We start from the raw sequence: 18,986 nt of genomic DNA on the forward strand, positions 1-18,986 counted from the left end.
TCTGGTGTCCTTTAAAGGGAACCCGAGGTGAGCGGGATATGGGAGCTGCTATATTTATTAACAATAAACAATACTAGTAGCCCGGTAGTCGTCCTGATCCTGTGTGTCTGTTTTTAGCAATAAACCCAGAACAAGCATTCATCAGACCAGGTACTCTGACTCAACTGACTCAGGTTTTGCTGGATTAGCCATATGCTTGTTCCAGGGTTTTGACTAATGACAGATGATCAAAAGGGTTGCCAGGCAACTGGCATGGTTTACAAGGGAATGAATATGGCAGCCTCCATATCTCTCTTACGTTGGATTCCCTTTAAACTGTTCACAATGTGTATGTGATCATGGTCTTGAGTGTGTTATAACGTGGTGTAAAAATACTTCACTAAGGGATTTTTAGACCTCTTTAGAGAACTGTATTTAAACAGTTAAAGAGACTCTGTAACAAAAAAAGCTCCCCTGCAGGGTACTCACCTCGGGAGGGGGAAGCCTCAGGTTCCCAATGAGGCTGCCCCCTCCCCTGTAGCTGCTGGCAATCCAGCGCTGGCTCCCTGAAGCGTCCCGCAATCCTGGTTCGACAAGCCTAACAAGGCTTGATATATTTACCTTCCCTGGCTCCAGCGGGGGAGCTGTTGCGGCTCTCAGCATGGAGATGGGCGGAAACAGCCGATCTCTGTCGGGTCCGCTCTACTGCGCAGGAGACTTGAGCCTGCGCAGTAGAGCGAACTGACGGTGATCAGCTATTTCCGCCTATCTCCGAGCAGAGAGCCGATACTGTGCTGGAGCTGGGAAGGTAAATATTTACTTCCCCGCTGTTCGGAGGGGCACAGCGAGACTGCCGTACGACACAGGAGGACGGGGGCAGCCTCGATAGGATCCAGAGGCTTCCCCCACCCGAGGTGAGTACCCCCCCAGGGGGGACTTTTTTTTTTTTTTAGTTACAGGTTTTCTTTAAACGGATATTGCCAGAAAGAGTTCAAATATATACCAGCCATGAAAGAAATATTGTGGTTATTCTTGTTCCACAAATTAATAATTTTCAATGGGGGGCTAGAAAGGATACTACTCAAGTGCAACCATCATATTTGATTTTTTTCACTACATGTTTTATTTGGGACAGTTACATCTTTTACTGGTAAGCCAAAAGAGGGCAAAGGAGAGGTCGGCACTAGACGCTGACTTATTGAGGGTATCCAGACAGTAACATATCCATCAGTCCAATTTTGCAGAAAACAGGATCCTGGCACCAATAGGATGCAATCACCTGCTTTATTTCATCATCAATCACATTCAGTTAATGGCAATAAGAGTGGCCTGGCAGCCGTCTAGCGAGATACGCTTGCTTCTTCAGAGACCACACAATTTTTTTTTTCTTGTATTAAAAAAAAGAGAAATTTGATCAGATTTCTCGCTTGAATAGGGAACGAAAAGCCTTTGCTTTTTCTTCAGTCGATCGTTTTTCGCTAGCCAGTCCAATTAAATCGCAATGGCAAATTTAAAACTTGCACAAAAACCTACAAAATGGCAAGTTAAAATGGGTGAGTCTCTCAGTTGCATCGCAGTGCATCTGCAACTTGTAGTGGAAAGGGGCCCTCAATGGGGCCTAATTTACAAAGAGTTAGGGAGCACCGATATCTCTGTTAGTTTGCAATTAAAATGCAGTTCCACTTTAAGGCAAATCATATCGGATGTTAAATCGCTTACTAAAAATCTGTGAGACCAGAAACCCACCCACAGGGAGCAATTTTTTTTTTTCCTGAGCGCTTTGCGATTTGAAAACTCTTGCTAATGTAATGCTTTGGGTGTGATCCCACTTGAGCGATGTGATTTTTATAAAAATCCCCCATAGCATTGAATTAGCAAGAGCTTTTTCAGATCACTAGCGATTAGACATCGCTCCTATTGGGTTTCTGGCCTAACACCTGACTCTGCACTTCCTGCTGCAGAACTACTGGCCACTTTATTCCCATTCTAGAAATGGTTTGCTGAGATCCATTTTTTTTTTTTCTTTAACGAAAGTTCAAGAATCAAATGCCAGACTACCCCTAATGCAGCTGTACCAAAATAGTAAAAAGGGGAAAAAAATTGGGGTCAGTGAACTACAGGAGATGATTACCGTCCTGAATACCAAAACGTACAGAGAATGCACTAAATTCATTTATATCTCCATGTGCTTAAAGGGAACCTTAACTGACAGGAATATGGCTGTTGCCTTTTAAACAATACCAATTGCCTGGCAGTCCTGCTGATCTCTTTGGTTGCAGTAGTGCCTAAATCACACACCTGAAACAAGCATGCAGCTAATCCAGTCTGACTTCAGTCAGAGCACCTTGCTTGTTCAGGGGCTGTGGCTAAAAGTATTAGAGAGACAGGATCAGCAGGAGAGTCAGGCAACTGGTATTATTTTAAAAGGAAAAATCTATATCCTTCTCAGTTTAGGTTCCCTTTAAAATGTTATCCACAGAGAATACAGGCCTAATTGCTTAATTTGTAAACATTTTAATGAGTGTACAATACTGGGTTAAAGTAAGGCAAGGACAGGCTACCCTCATCTTGGTAGGTGGAATTGGACCCAGTGATGTTCAGCAAATTAACCCCATTAAAACCTCATTTTCTGGTTAATTCCTATTGTTTCTGAACTAGGCCCAATGCAACCTTACTCCATTTTGTGATGGAGCACACCTCTGGTGACCATTAATAGCATCTTGATCCTCAAAGACAAGTTATAACAGGCTTACAAACTGCATTTGATCTCAGAGCCCCATATCGGCTAAGTTCTGGTGAGCAGCCGTGCCCCACCCCCTTGAGAAATGGAGCCTAGGCTCTTCAGAATCTCAAGTGCTAGAAATACAGGAATGGACACAGCCATGGCTGCACTACACATCATCCGAGCCCAATAGTGATACTTGCATAATGAAAACTATATAGTTATATCCAGTTGTTTTTACTGGTTACCAAAGGAGCGATTTTGACACCTTATCCTGGATCAGTGGTGAAGCTAAAGCCCTGTGGCCCCCAGTGCAAGTAGTATACTGATAAGGGCACCGCATTTAACATGAGAGACCAGGGTTCAAATCCTGGCTAGGGTCAGTACCTTTTCAGTAAAGAGTTCAATGCAAGACTCCCTAACACTGCTGGGTGGCATCTTGAGTGCTTTGCGTCTGACAGGAGGAAAGTGCTATACAAATGTTCATATTATTATTATTTATTATTATCATTAATATTACATGCCTTCTCTGGAATGCCCTCCCACAACACATCTGTCCTCCCACCTCTTGTTTCCCCCCTATTACCGTACATTAGATTGAAAGTTAGCAAGGGCAGGGCTCTCTCACCCTTTTGTGTGTTGGAATTCATTATACATTTATTCATCATGTTACTTTTGTTACTGTCATTGCAAATTTTGTATTTTGTCACCAATACTTTGTCTATTGGTGTATTCCATTTGTCTGTATTATATGCCCCATGTATGCTTCTTACTTTGTATAGCGCCACAGAATATGTTGCCGCTTTAAAAAACAATAATAATAGCCTTCAGAAGCCACCCCAAAGTTGTTTTTGTTTGATGACCGTTTATTCTATTTTCAGACAAAATGATCATTGATATTTTTAGATATTTTTGTGTAGGAAAGTATAAACCACTAGGGCTCTATTTATAAAGCAGTGATGGGGCTGAGGAATGTATTTCATTGTGTTTATTTTTATGGTATTTTATAAAGCAGTGGTAAGGTGATTTACTGCTGTATTCCATTTTCTCTGCTTCATACTGTACATCTAGAGTTTACCTTTCAAACTGAGTACTGTGATAAAGATGTACCGTAATCTAGGTTTTGGCACTGTCTGCTTGAGCCACTAGGCATCAAAAATGTTCGGATTAAAATGTACTGTATTGGTATAACCACCTTCAGGATGGGCAAGTCAGTTGGCGAAGGCATCACTTGACAAAACACTTTATGCTATTTGTTGCTATGTTATTGTGGCCTTGTCACACTATCTAGATTGCTCCTCTCCTGTATTTCCCATGTCTGCTAAACTTCACTGTATAAGTTTATAAATATTCTATACAGGAGTGCAATCCGAGTTTGCCTGATCACACTAGTAAAAAAACAGCTCCTGCAATTTGCATTATTTTGCTGATGTCCTTGGGTTTTGCGATTAGCATGCGATTGGAAAATGCAAGAAACTTTTTTTTTTTTATTTATTTATTTATTTTTTAATCGGAATCAAAAATTGGACGGATAAAAAATCGGAATCTTTTGTTCTCTTGTGTGTAAGAGGCGTGGTGGTTTTTTTTTTTTTTAATTTTTATATACCGTATGTGTCCATACATTCTTCTAAGCTTTGACCTATGGTTCTTTCGTTGTTCTGGCTTCTCTACTTATACTATCCCTAGTAAAACATTGACTTCTGTCTATGCATTAAAAAAATCACTTATCAATCTGACTGCATTGTAACATGTTCTGTCCTGTCTTGTGTCTACTACTTGTTATATGCAAATTGGACTCGCATACCAGGAGAGTTTGGGAATCTACAGTCTACAGTTTATTTAGATGTTTATATGGTGTTTGCAGATGTTCCACAGCGGTTTGGAGGATAAACCTTCTCTATGCATTTCATGCCTTGAGTAGGTAGAAAAAACAGTTTTCTAAAAGTAATACCTTTTAATGTAAGGCAATGTTTTGGGCAGAAATGAAAAATGAGGCTCTAGAACTTGCTGCTTATCTTTTACCACCTTGCTACAGATCACTAAATATTTTGGTGAATTAGGAATATTTGGCAATATTTTCTAACCAGGCCAAAAGATGGCATGAAGCCATTGGATGCTTGTAGTATCAAAATACAACACTATAAAAGTGGTAAAAGGTAAGAATTGTTCTTGCACTAGTCTCCCCTCCCCCTCCTTATTGAAGGCTGGGTTCATTTTGTTACAGCTCTTTGTGTAGCTTGTTCCATGAGAAGGGACTTCACTAAATCGAAGAAATAGTTCTTTTTAGCTTTGAAATTCCAATCAACAGGGGTTCATTGTTTAGATGGTAGGAAGAGATTTTTACTGGAAGGTATCCCAGTTACCAAACAATTCCTCGGGTGCATTTAATAGCCGCATATTTACACCAGACGTTAAATACAGAAAGTAAATAAACGTGACAGCACAAATCTCCATTGTGCACCTTAACAAAATAAAAGCCTGTATTTGTAGACTATTCGCAGAGACTGCAGCATGCTGGACCGATACAGTGCTTTGGAGGTTTTATGCTCCTGTTCTTTCAGCAACTGTTTCCTTCTGGTCATTTTATGGTTGCTGAAGGTAACATCCGATTTTGTGCAAAATTGGGTTACTTTTTCTGCATTATAAACTTGGACGGCAGGATTCCCCCCCCCCCCCCCCCCCCCCCCCTTTCCCTTCCTGTGCTATTCATGCTTTAAGGCATGTCATTGGAAATGCAGAAACTTTCCGTGAGTTGCAAGCAAAATTTTGCATACAAACACATATACAAATCTCCAGAACATGCTTGAGTGTTTGTACAAAAATTGTGAACGCAGTCGCAGAATCTTGCATGCTGCCAATTGTATGCATAAAACAGTTGGACATCAAGTTAGTAGGTTTGCATTACATGACTTTAGTGAATTGAAGGTCCTTGCAAATAACTTTTTGTTTATAAGTTTTAATGGTTAAGGTATAATGGGGCAATACAATATATACTGGATTATAAACTAAGATTTCCCACCCCTCCCCTAATGCCATGCAAAGCAAAATCCCAGTTTATACTTGGTCTTGCCTGTTCCCTCTATAACTAATGCGGCTGATGCTATCTTTCTTATACTCCCATCTGTCTTCTATCCCTGTTAAGGGTCACAGAAGCAACTTTTTGTTTTTGTTAGTCCTCCCAGTCTCCCATTAAAATCCCCCACAAGTTCTCTCTTCTCTCTCCCCCCCCCCCCCCCTCACCTATAAATGTTCATTAGCTGGTCTCCCCTTTACTGCTCACTGTATGCAAAGTGGCACAACATGAAAGCATGGAATACAAGTGGGCTCCCTGGCTACATAAATGGAGGCTAATATGAAGTACTGTTCTAAGGTCCTATGGCTGGGTGAGCGACTGTGCAGCTGCAATGTGTTTCCTCTACTGCTTTTCCCTGGCTAGTAAGCTTAGCCAGCCAGCACCCTTACCCACCAATTTATACCTATTTGAGCATGAAGCGATTCGTTTTTGCTTTTCCCTTTTTAAAATGTTTACTTATTTCTAAAGTATAATACAGTTTGATCTTTTCCCTTTTTAAAATGTTTACTTATTTCTAAAGTATAATACAGTTTGATCTTTTGCTTTGTGAAAACAGGTTTCCAGGATCATCCACACCCCCAAATGTGTTACTTTAGCCCCTCCATGCAGGGCGTGCGATGAAAGCATACTGTATCCCTGCTGCAGAGTGCACAATCAAAGCATGCCAGAAATTTTAAAGGACCATTATCGTGAAAAAAAAGTAGGCAGTTAAAATCTGACAGAACTGACAGGTTTTGGGCCAGTCCATTTCCTCATGGGTATTCTCAGGTTTTCTTTGTTTTCGACAGCATTTCCTGAACAGCAGTTGGAAAATCTGACAAAGTAGTGTGTAAGTGAGTAGGGAGGCTGGCTGGTATCTTATTTTGGCAGTTAAACTGCTGTTTAGGAAATGCTGTTAAAAACAAAGAAAACCCTGAGAGTTCCCCATGAGGAGATGAAATGACCCAAAACCTGTCGGTTTTGCCAGGTTTTAACTGCCTACTTTTTTTCGTGTTAGCGGTCCTTTTAATCTACCTCTCATTGACCCTGCTTCTTCCCGTAGCTTCATAGCATGCCACTAGAGGTCCAGGCTTGCTGTTATGTGAGCACAGTGAGACTGGAGCTCTAGTGGTGAATTCCAGCTGCAGGAGTGATATGAGGGATGGAGCGAGGAAAGGTGGCTATGATTACTGGTATGCTTCCAATGCTTTCTTTGCATAGGAAGGCCTTAAAGGCTTATCAGTGGTCTCGTTCACATCTAAATTTGGAAAAAAAAATTCCTGCATGAAAAAAGTCTGCAGCATTTTCACGCACTGCATTCATGTTCTCATTAACTATCATTAGTTACTCAGACTAAACGTGTGCGGTGTATCACAAACTAAAGCACATCTTGTATGAAAATGGGCATGTGAAAATATGCACATGGTTTCCATGCATACGAGTGTGAACCCAGCCTAAAGGTGCGTACACACATGTGACTATAGTCGTTTGAAAGGATAGGGGAACGATCGTTTCAAACGACGATCATTTGAAAAAAAGCAGCCAACGACCGTGAAGTCTAACGACGGACGAGCTAGATCGTTCAAAACGAATGATCTAGCTTGGCGGATGTTCCCCAACGACGATCGTTTGCAAAAGTAGTACATCGTTGGAAATTATCGTTCGTACTAGGCTTGACATGCGCATTTCACTATTTTTCCATGGAACTTTTCATTTTTATGCGCAGGCGCAATAGTTACTTTTACGTGATGTAACGTTCGTTTTAACGATCTGATCGCTACACACCTTTTAAAACTAACTTTACTTAGGTCGTTCTTTCATCAATTAAAAGTTTGTTCGTCGTTGACAACGAACGATCGTTGTCGCATGTGTGTGCGTAGCTTAAGTGTTTGGTTCAGTGTGCACGCTCGCCTTGCAGGTCCCTGGTTTAAGTCTCTGCCAGGGCACTATCTGCACTTTGTGTGGCCTCCCAGGTCTGCGTGGGTTTCCTCCGGGCACTACAGTTTCCTCCAACACCCAAAAACATACAGATAAGTTAATTGGCTTCCCCCTAAATTGGCCCTAGGCTACAATGGTGGACATATGACTATTAATCACAAGATTATACGCATCTAGAAACACATTTAAAACGTACTAATTTATTAGTAAATAAAAAGCCTATCTCTGCAGATATCTCAACAAAAACAGACAGCGCTATATCCATTCTAAATCATGTTTCATAGAAGAAGCTGCTTTTTCCACATTTGCCACAAGCTTGCACGTTTATGCGTATATCTGCTCATCTGTCGTGTTTTGTTTCTTTCCGTTAGTCTCATAGCTTCACAATGCAGAGTATTACAACATAATTAGATAAGTCATAATCTAAATACTGCCCATTCACTTCATCAATGGAAAGCCCGAAAACCCTTTCAAATTGATTATGTTGGTGCTTTTAATGTGCATGAACTTATGAAATTGATAATCTTTCTATCCTAAAAAAAAGGCAACAAGCACATTAGGCGGCTTGAGAGCACACATCTGGTTTTGGCAACTGCAGTGTTTCCAAGTGGAATATTTTTGTTAGCGGACTTCCATGCGGTATTGTTTTCATGCTGCATGCATGTGATTGTACGGGTGTGCCCAGTATTGTTAGTAATTCCTACTATTCCCACATTGTTTAAGTATTCTGCACTTGCTAAAGTACTTTAGAGCTGACGTGCAAAACTAAAACCGGCTGGGTTACTTGTCAGCCTGACCATTTCGTAGGTTTTTATTGAGGGTTTTTTCCCTGCTTTTGATCGCATACTTAGTTCGTGTTCTCTTTGACTTTTTAAAGTGCTCTTTTTTAGGGGGTTGCTGCTCCCCTATCTAGTAGTAAGCCTGTATTAGGGTTCCTCGTGACTACTGTTATAAGCTGGAGTCCATTAACCAGTTCATCACTGAGGGTTTTTTCTTCTTATAGACCAGAACAATTTTCACCTTGGAAGAAGGAGCAGGAATGATCGGCACTGCAACGTACATTTGTTCTTCAAAAAATGAGGCACAGTCCGAATGCATAAATACAAAACTGTAGTGCAGCATATATGGACATACCGGTGCTCAGAGGTGTGATGGTGACGGTGGGTGCTGGGCACTGTGAGGAGGCGAGCAGTGCCCAGCACCCACCGTCACCATCACACCTCTGAGCACCGGTATGTCCATATATGCTGCACTACAGTTTTGTATTTATGTATTCGGACTGTGCCTCACTTTTTTGAAGAATAAATGTACGTTGCAGGGCCGATTATTCCTTCTCCTTCTTCCATGTATGTACTTCCCTTGGATCAGAGCACGCAAGTTACAACACTGTGGGTGAGGTGTGTTCTACCTGGCTTATCCCCTTCCATGCTGACTACATACTGCTGCAGTACCAACTGCCTTTCTGCCTGCTTCTACAATTTTCACCTTTCAGCGCTCCTCCCATTCATTCGCCAATAACTTTATCACAACAAAATCATTCATATCTTGGTTTTTTTTTTTTTTTTTCCATCACCAATTAGGCTTTCTTTGGGTGGTACATTTTGCCAAGAATTGTTTTTTTTTTTTTTTTTTTTTTTTTTTTTTTTTTTTCCTAAATGCATTATAAAAACAGGAAAAAAAATTCATTATTTCTCTGTTTTTAGCCATTATAGTTTTAAAACTAATACATGCTACGGTAATTAAAACCCATGTAATTTATTTGCCCATTTTCCAGGTTATTACACCATTTATATGTCCCTATCACAATGTAAGACAAAATAATTTATTTGGAAATAAAGATTTTTTTTTTTTTTAAATTTGCAAAACTAACAGTAATATATCCTCATGACCTACTGTATATATTAAAAAAAAGTTCCTCTCCCCATGTCGTGATTGTCACAGTATTCCTTCCCCACTCCCTGTAAGACTCCTGTATGTGCAGTCAGCATTACAGCGTGGCTCATGGTGGTAGGGGAGCTGATTTTGCATCCAGATCAGGTAAATCTATCAAGAACTTTCTGCACCACTCTGCATTAGGATTAGGAACACAGACAGAGTTTGGCCCCACTCACATTCAGGCATTTTCAGCTGGCATTTTGCACTTTGATCACTTGTGATCAGCAAAGAGCTGCAGCACATGGAATCCTTTGGGATTGCTCACATTTCGGGGCATTTCTGACGATTGCAAATGTGCTGCATGCAGCATTTTCCGGGTGATTGTGTTGCCTTTCTCATTCACTGAAAACGCAATTGTGGAAAAAGTGCTGAACCACTCGATGCAAAATCGCAATCTTTAGGCGATTGGTGGTGGTTTGCGATTTCCAATGTGAACAGGGCCTAAAGCTGGCTGTAGCAGCCCTGCCTATGTTAACCAAAATGAGATAACTCTGGCAGGGCATTTAAAGGGTTATCAATGATTGCATTCTATACCTACAAATAGAATTGTTGCTATAAATGTTTGTTTTTAAAAACCCATTATGCTACTGTACTCATTCCTATGAGTTTTTATTTCTGCCTATTATTCCATTGTTATTGCGCTGACATCTTCCGCAGCAGTGTACAGTGTATATAGTCTTGTCACTCAACTGTCCTTCAGAGGAGCTCACAATCTAACCCCTACCATAGTCATATGTCTGTCTGTGTCATGTAGAGTATCTATCGTAGTCTAGGGCCAATTTAGGGAGAAACCAATTACCGTATTTTTTGGCATGTAAGATGCACCTTTTCTCCACCCAAAAATGGGCATAAAAGGTCCCTGCATCATACATGCCAAATACAGGGTGTTCCTGACGTCCGACCATATGAACTGATGTGATGTCAGGGACTCCCTTTACCGTCCCCCTGTGTCCTCCTCCGCTCCCTATGGATAAATCTAAGTATCTGCAGTGCTGGTCACCTAATCCACAGCTCCAGCAGCGATCACAGACCTCTCCTTTACTACTCCCCTAGGGCTAGCTTCTGCTGATAACTGGATCAGCAGAAGCCGTGACTAGGGAAGCTGCGTGGGAGAGGAGAGGTCCGTGATCGCCGCTGGAGCTGTGGATTAGATGAGCCGTACTGAAAAGGGGAAGAGATGGGGAGCAAAGGAGGACACATGGGGGAGCAAAGGAGAACACAGGGGGACATATGGGGAGCAAAGGGGGACACATGGGGGAGCAAAGGAGGATACATCGGTGAGCAACGGGGACACAGGAGGACACAATAATTGGGGGAGAACATCTACAAGATGCTCCTGGACCATGGGTGTACCAGGTTTATAAAGGCAAAAAAATAAATTTAAAAAAATCATCCATCCATCAGCAACTGTCCCTTACTCAATAGGGTCAGTGAGTAAAATAGGTATGCCCCCCCCTCCATCCCCCATGCTCTGTCCCAGTCAATGGGCTAATAGATAAGTACCCTCTTCCCCCCCCCCCCCTCCCCAATATGCTGTGTCCCAGAATTGGGGAGGGAATTGCCACTAAATGTGGATTTTCTCTTCTGCCCATCTTTTTCCACCCCTCGCCTTGGGTCTCAGTTTTGCCTCCCTTGTCTTTTCTCTTTTCGCTCATTTTGTTGCTCCTCCGGCCTCACTCGCTGCCGCTTCACTGCTGTCACGCACATGCAAACCAGCCTGGGTAATGTGGCGTGGATTAGATTAGTCTGCCGGTCACATCAGTGGGAAAGTGGGACAATTTTATCCAACGAAAATGGGCAATTGGGACTATATTACCCTGCAGAAGTGGCAAAAAAAATGCTGGGATACCCTTGAAGAGTGAGATTATTGTGTACCTGCTATAGTGAGCAATGTTGAAGTTCTAGGAATCTGCATTCCAATGCATATGGAATTTAAGTAGTCTTATCAAATCATCCCTGGCATTTTCACGTTGCCAGTGTATTTGAGATGACATGACTCTGAAGCTGATGCACAAATGGCTTGATCAGTTTACCAGAAGTGTATTCCTTAAAGAGGAACTTTACTAAATATTGTAAAAAATAAGCAATTGTATTCATTACATTACTTTACTTTAAACATCACCTAGTCAGTGTTTGCCCATTGTAAAAGTTTTACTGCTGGTAGGTGCAACATAGTGCATCACTGCAGAATGTTTTAGGCCTGGGACACACTAAAAATCGCAAAGCACAAGCGCTTTGTGTCCGTGTTTTGGTAGCGATTTGAGCTTGCTTTTTCCGGCGAGTAAGCTAACTCATGTAACCTGTAGTGGAGCCAAAACGAACACACTAGAGCGCTTGCAATTTTGGAGCAACACTAGCAGAATGTTTTTGAAAGCACTGGCGATTGTCGGAGCTGCAATAATGCTCAATAAAATCGCACTAGTGTGTCCCAGGCCTTTCTGTTTTCTGAAGTCAGCAGCAATAACACTTGGTTTCCCAGAATGCTCTGGGAGGAAAATGCTTATAGCTAGAGAGCCTAGGCTAAGCATTACAGGGAGGGTGGGTCAGCATACCACTTTTCAGCAGTATATAGATATAGGAAGCCACTATTAAAGCAGTCATAATCTCACTAATATTATAAATGCTAAAGTTTGGATGTTTGTTACTCAATCGCGCAACAATGGCTGAACTGATTTGTATTAAATTTGGCATAACTGCAGCCATTCTTACACTGTTAATAGTAGGGTTCTCAAATTTTGCACAGTCAGTCACTGGGTGACTGGGATTAATCAAAGTGGGTGGAGCCTACAAAAGCCAATCAAAGTTAATCTATTGGTTTTCAAGGGGAATATTTAATTGCTACCATTCTTGCACTGTTAAAGGGAACCTAAACTGAGAAGGATATGATTTTTTTCCTTTTTAAAATAATACCAGTTGCCTGACTCTCCTGCTGATCCTGTGTCTCTAATACTTTTAGCCAAAGCCCCTCAACTAGCATGTAGATCAGGTGCTCTGACTGAAGTCAGACTGGATTAGCTGCATGCTTGTTTCAGGTCTGTGATTCAGCCACTACTGCAGCAAAAGAGATCAGCAGGTACGGCCAGGAACTGGTATTGTTTAAATAGAAACGTCCATATCCCTCACAGTTTAGGTTCCCATTAATGCAGTATTTATATATTGTAATGTACCCAGTGATTTTTTTTTTTTTTTTTTTTTTCTTTTGTGAGCTGACTCCGATCTGCAGAGGTCAGGAGTTTCACCACTGCCAGGGAATGTTTATATTCTTCACTTATTACAATTAAGTAAACACAAGATAATGTTACCACCTCTTTGGATTCTGATCTCACTGCTGGGAGCTTTCTATTGAAAAAGTCCTGTGTTTAACTGTTTGGATGCTGTTCTGCTAAAAAACAAAAAACAAACAAAAAAACCCCTGTGGTAGTATATTATATGCTGTAAATTAATATTTTAAAGTAAAGAAGAAATGCTGGGTTTCATACTGTTTTAAGACCAACAAGTGGTAATGCGCCCTTAAGGCCTCTTTCACACCAAGACGTTGCATTTTAGGGGACGTTAAGGTCGCATAACGTGCCCCTAACGCAACACATGGTGGTGTTGAAGTTGGACGTCAGATTGAGCCGCGTTATGAGGCTCTTGGTGCTATCCTGGGAAGTCCGGATCTTCTCAATGATTCGGATGATTTGAATCGGATCATTGAAAAGATCCGGATCTTTGAACCCAATCTCTGAATCATTTTACTAGGGAAGCAGGAAGCAGGGGTGCAGCAGAGTGAGAGGTGCATGTGAATCCTTCATTGTGGTGAGCCGAATGAATCGACTCACAAAAAAGATTCGGATCAAAGATCCGAATTGTTCATGATCTGGACAGCACTACAGTGCAGTGAATATTAATTAGCCATGTGGCTAGGAACAATAGCGGACTCTCCCCTTACCGAGCATGTGCAAACAGTCTAACGCAGCTAAAACCACCTATGACGCACAGCATGCTGCACTTCGAACGTCCAGCGTTACACTGCAACCCAACGTGGGCACTGTGAACAGCCCGTTGATTTTTCATTACTGTGAGTTGGGTTGCGTTACAGGCTGCTCTAACGTGCCCCTATAACGTCCCACTGTGAAAGCAGCCTAAAAGTATAGCTGTTACTAGTGTTTTTTTTTTCTTTTCCAGAGGCCCTTGTGATGCCTCTAAATTCAGAAGGGATGGGTCTGTATCTGCAGTCAGGTGTAAAATAGGATTTTTGTCTGAGTTTATGGAAATTAAAAGGCTAAAACACTCTTGGTGATTTACAGAGGGCACCATGCTACCTTACAGCAATCCATTACAGGTTCTCTTTGGGCTTGATTCACAAAGCCGTGCTAACTGTTTAGCATGGGCGTGGTAAACAGTTAGCACGTGAAGTGCCGTTCGGACTTTTGCGGGCGCAAAGTGCCGCAATTCGCGCGATCACGGACTTTTGCGCGTGCAAAAGTCAGCAAACGGAACTTTACGTGCTAATTGTTTAGCACGGCTTTGTGAATCAAGCCCCTTGAACTGAAGTGTTACTTTAGAATGGCTGAGACTACCAATTGGTTTAATATGAAGTATCCGATCACTTAATTTAATAAAAGCCTTGCAGAGTAAAGTAACCATAAATGCCACGCTCTCCATACTCCCAGTCAAGTTCAGAATCCTCTTGTCCACTCCAGTCACCACATCATTCTCCTTGGTGATCAGCGATGATGTTATGGTGAGGGAGTTGCGGAAGATTGACTGCCCATAGCATTGCACTGCATCAAACAGTGTAATGCTGCAGTGTAATAGATTTTATGGTGAAAGCTATTGAATATAAACATATCAGAGAGGGATTGATGTTAGCCACATTGATACCACACACATTACCACATTGGGAAGAAATCCTATGCGTGTATAGTTATCTTTACAATGCTTTTGAACTCCATTTGTGTGGTGGTAGTGCATTCTTATGATTTCACTTGTGACATAGAAATTAAGTGCAGGTGCCCTTATTCTGCTCTGCCTGTGTTATTCTTATGTCATGTTAGGGGTTATGTGGGTCATCTTTCCTTGAATTTGCCGGAGCTCAGGTACAAAACCGCTTACTGCGACATGTTAGATTTATCTGCCAGATAGTTTTTTTTTTTTTTTCCTAATAGAAAATCTAACTGAAAATCGTATGGTGTGTACCTAATGCTGGGTACACACTGAGATTTTCTGCCAGATTTACTGTCAGATCGATTATTTCTAACATGTCCGATTTGCTTTCCGATCGATTTCCGAGCATTTTCCGATTGATTTCCTAATAAAGTTAGAGGCCAGAAAATCTCAGTGTGTACCCTGCATAAGAGGGAAGTCTCTGGATCCTAATGATGAGGAAGAAAGGGTTGTTTGACCTCTGTACTCGACAGAGGGAGCGATCTTGGCAATACCGATGTGAAGTATAGGCAAAGTAGGTTAGTTAGTGCTGCTCCTTTAAAGGCCACTCTGGGTGGTGAAGATATCTGTAAAGGACAAGGGGGGAAAATGAAGGTGAGGGGGAGAGCGCAATCAATAGAAAATTTGAGAAAACTGGTTAGCCAACCGTGGAATAATCTCACCTGAGATTCTTGCCGATTATCCCATATGGGTTGGTCGGCTGAAGAGCTTTTGTCCCACATTTATGCATAGGAATGGAAAGGATAAAAGGCGGCTGCCTTGTAGTGTAGTTAAAAGTATTTATTCTAATAAAAAGCAATGCGTTTCCGAGAGCTCAACGCTTTCATCAGGCTAAAAACCTCCAAGACACCTCTGTGCAGACATTCCTATGCATAGATGCGGCCGCCTATAACGGTAGGTAGCATTTGCGAGGAGTGGAAATGCATCTGATCCAGGATTGAAGTTAAGTGGACAGAGGAGCATATGTGCCATCTTGTGGAGGAAGATCGCTGGAAAGACCTGGTTCCCAGTTCTGAGTGAGACAAAAGCTCTTCAATACTACTTCTGCTACTTCAATACTACTTCTACCTACATAACAGATGTATTGTGCTATCCACATAATGAATCCTGTGAATTTTACAAAGGAAAAGCAGAAAATCCTATTCTAGGCAGTGGCCATTTTGCAAAGCTAATGCTGACATCATATCCTCACTGACTCTTGTTTTCCCCCCTCCCTTCTCTTGCTCATTGTGTTTTCATTAGCTGCCCTCCCAGAGTCTTCAGAGACTCCCACTGAGGTGTATACTAGCAACTTCACTGTCTTTTTTTTTGTTTACACATCCAATCACTGAGTCACCTCTGCCTTGCTTGTAAACACAAGTAATCAGAGGGCGTTTGATAAGCAGCAAGGCAGGGAAATAAATGGAAGAGGAATATATTATAGATAAAAAGAACTCCCAGCATCCAACTCTTTTTGTCACTGTTTGGCACTAGGGCCAGTGCTCCTAAAGTATGTCATAACTCCAAACCATAACAGCAGAAAACGATTTGCAAGTTTTGAATGTAGGATTAGCATCTTTATCACTTAATACACTCAGACCAGTTGCTGTTGAAATTTGATTTTTATGGTGACAATACTGCTTTAAGCTCTTTTGAATTGTCCGCCCGCAGGGATCGAGCGTGGAGTCGATCCGCCGCGGTGATCAGACAAGTTGAATATTATCAATCGAGCCATCAGTGGCTCGATTTATAACGACTATCGCGCCATGTATGCCCAGCATTACATCAAAACTACACGTCTGTTAAAGTGGTTTGCAAGTTGACTTGTAGAAAGTAGTTTTGCTATTTGTCATCCAGCTTTTATCTGATCTCCATGACAACTTCAGGGCTTCATTCAAAAGCATGGCTGACAAGTACCAAAAGAAAACCTTAAGGCCCATACACACGTCGGATTTGCGCGAACGACGGGTCGTTTAAACGTTCCGTCGTTCGCACGTTTCCGCATGAAATCCGGCGTGTGTACAGACTATCGTTCGGGAGATAAGACTGGTTACCAACGATCCGCCGGGCGGATCGCTGGTAACCAGTCTTATCTCCCGAACGATAGTCTGTACACACGCCGGATTTCATGCGGAAACGTGCGAACGACGGAACGTTTAAACGACCCGTCGTTCGCGCAAATCCGACGTGTGTATGGGCCTTTAGCTTTGTGCACACATATCTGCTCTTAAATGGTAAACATTTATTGTTAACAATCATGTTTTGTTTTGTTTTTCCTTTGTCTTGTGAAGTGTATTTGCACATTTCGAAAGCAAAGTGCTTAGTTTTTTTATTATTCTTATTATTGCTAGTTTTAGTGGACAAGTCTAAAAGAAAAAACTACTGAATTCCATACTCTGCATAATAACCAGCTACATAGGGATATGTAACAGGTTGTCAGATTTTCTTCATAGTGGGATTATAGATAGCACAGTTGCCATGGTCATCTTTTTGTGCATTGACTACCCATTAAGTCATGCCTTGCAAAGGACAGAAATGCAATAGCAATATCTTGTGTGTGTGTATAAAATTGCTTTAAAGAGAACCCGAGGTGGGTTTGAAGAATATTATCTGCATACAGAGGCTGGATCTGCCTATACAGCCCAGCCTCTGTTGCTATCCCAAACCCCCCTAAGGTCCCCCTGCTGCTCTGCAATCCCTCATAAATCACAGCCACGCTGCTGACAAACAGCTTGTCAGAGCTGGCAGTGTTTATCTCTATAGTGTCAGTCTGCTGCTCTCCCCGCCTCCTGCAGAACTCTGGTCCCCGCCTGTGTCCCTTCCCTCCCTGTTGATTGGAGGGAAGGGACGGGGGCAGGGACCGGAGCTATGCAGGAGGCGGGGGAGCAGCTGAGACTGACACTACAGATGTAAACACAGCCTCACAGCACGGCTGTGATTTATGAGGGATTGCAGAGTGCAGGGGGAACTTAGTGGGGTTTGGGATAGCAACAGAGGCTGGGCTGTATAGGCAGATCCAGCCTCTGTATGCAGATAACATTCTTTAAACACACCTCGGGTTCTCTTTAAAGACATCTGTGGTAGATGCAATTGGCTGGACATGATTAGAAAAAGCACACTTTTAGCCCATATAGTAAACCCTGCATGTGAATGCTTGTCAGAGCAAACACTTACAGGTAACCATACACTATATTCAAATACTTTTTAATAGATGTCATTTTTCCTTAGATTTGAAGTAGTTTTTCTATCAAATTTAAGACCACCTTGTTGGATGTTTAAATGTATTATTTATCAGGAAAGGTTGTTCAGATATCTACACCCGCCTTCCAAACAAGTACTTGTACCGCCTACAGCTGATACAGAATACTACTGCCACATAAAGCCGGTGTTGTCTGATTGAGCTGCCTGTTAATTTGCGCTGCCCCACATGCGCGTAAGAAACTGTGCGGCCACATTTCCTGTTCAATTATGCTGTTGGTGGTAAAATACTAAATATCTCCGCTTCCACACATCCTACATTCCCCACATTTTCAGGGCAGGGAGGGGACCCACCGAACTACACCTGTGCCAAATTGCAGCCCCTGAGCTCTGCTGGTTCAAGAGATAGATCTATCTCTTGAACCAGCGGAGCTCAGGGCCTGCAATTTGGCACATATGTAGTTTGGGGGGTCCCCTCCCTACACTGAAAATTTGGGGAGTGTAGGATGTGTGGAAGCGGAGATATTTAGTATTTTACCACTAGCAGCATAATTAACTTCACACTGAGCATGCATGCTACTCAGTGTGGAAGGGAGCATCCAGGCAGCACAATCAGACATTACACCTTTCTTGAACGCCCTTCACTGGCTACCTATAGAATGGATCGTGTTCAAGATCTGCCTACTGACATTTAAATTGCTATATAATCTGGGCTCTGGATGCATGAAAGAAATTATGCAGCTGCGTAGCAATCCCTGCAATCTCAGATACACCGGTTCTAATTATCTAGTCCTACCCAAAGTCCACCTGAAATCTTTTGGTCACAGAGCCCTCTGTCATGCCCCTCCTACATTATGGAACGCCTTACCTCAGCAGATCAGGACAGTTCCATCTCTGGACGTGTATAAATCCAGTCTGAAAACCTACCTGTTCAGTTGTTAATACTTCTTCCTACTACCAATTACTGAATCTGAGAGAGCCTAAAGGTGGCCATACACTGGTCGATGTGCCATTAGATCGACCAGCTGACAGATCCCTATCTGATCGAATCTGATCAGATAGGGATCGTATGGCTGCCTTTACTGCAAACAGATTGTGAATCGATTTCAGCCTGAAACCGATCACAATCTGTTCAGCTGCTCCTGCCGCCTGTCCCCCCCCCCGTATACATTACCTGAGGCTGGCTCCCGGGCGTCTTCTCTGCACTGCACCGCACTGCTGTTCTTGCTCCATCCCGGCGCTTCCTGTGTTACT

At 42.3% G+C, this 18,986-nt stretch overlaps 1 protein-coding gene across 12 annotated transcripts in view; it reads left to right on the top strand.

The window, feature by feature from the left end:
- Nucleotides 1–18,986, top strand: part of ARHGAP26 (Rho GTPase activating protein 26) — a 1,021,369-nt gene that overhangs the window by 246,129 nt on the left and 756,254 nt on the right. The window lies entirely within an intron of this gene.

The sequence above is a fragment of the Hyperolius riggenbachi genome, chromosome 3 (assembly GCF_040937935.1).
Source record: "Hyperolius riggenbachi isolate aHypRig1 chromosome 3, aHypRig1.pri, whole genome shotgun sequence".
NCBI lineage: Eukaryota > Metazoa > Chordata > Amphibia > Anura > Hyperoliidae > Hyperolius > Hyperolius riggenbachi.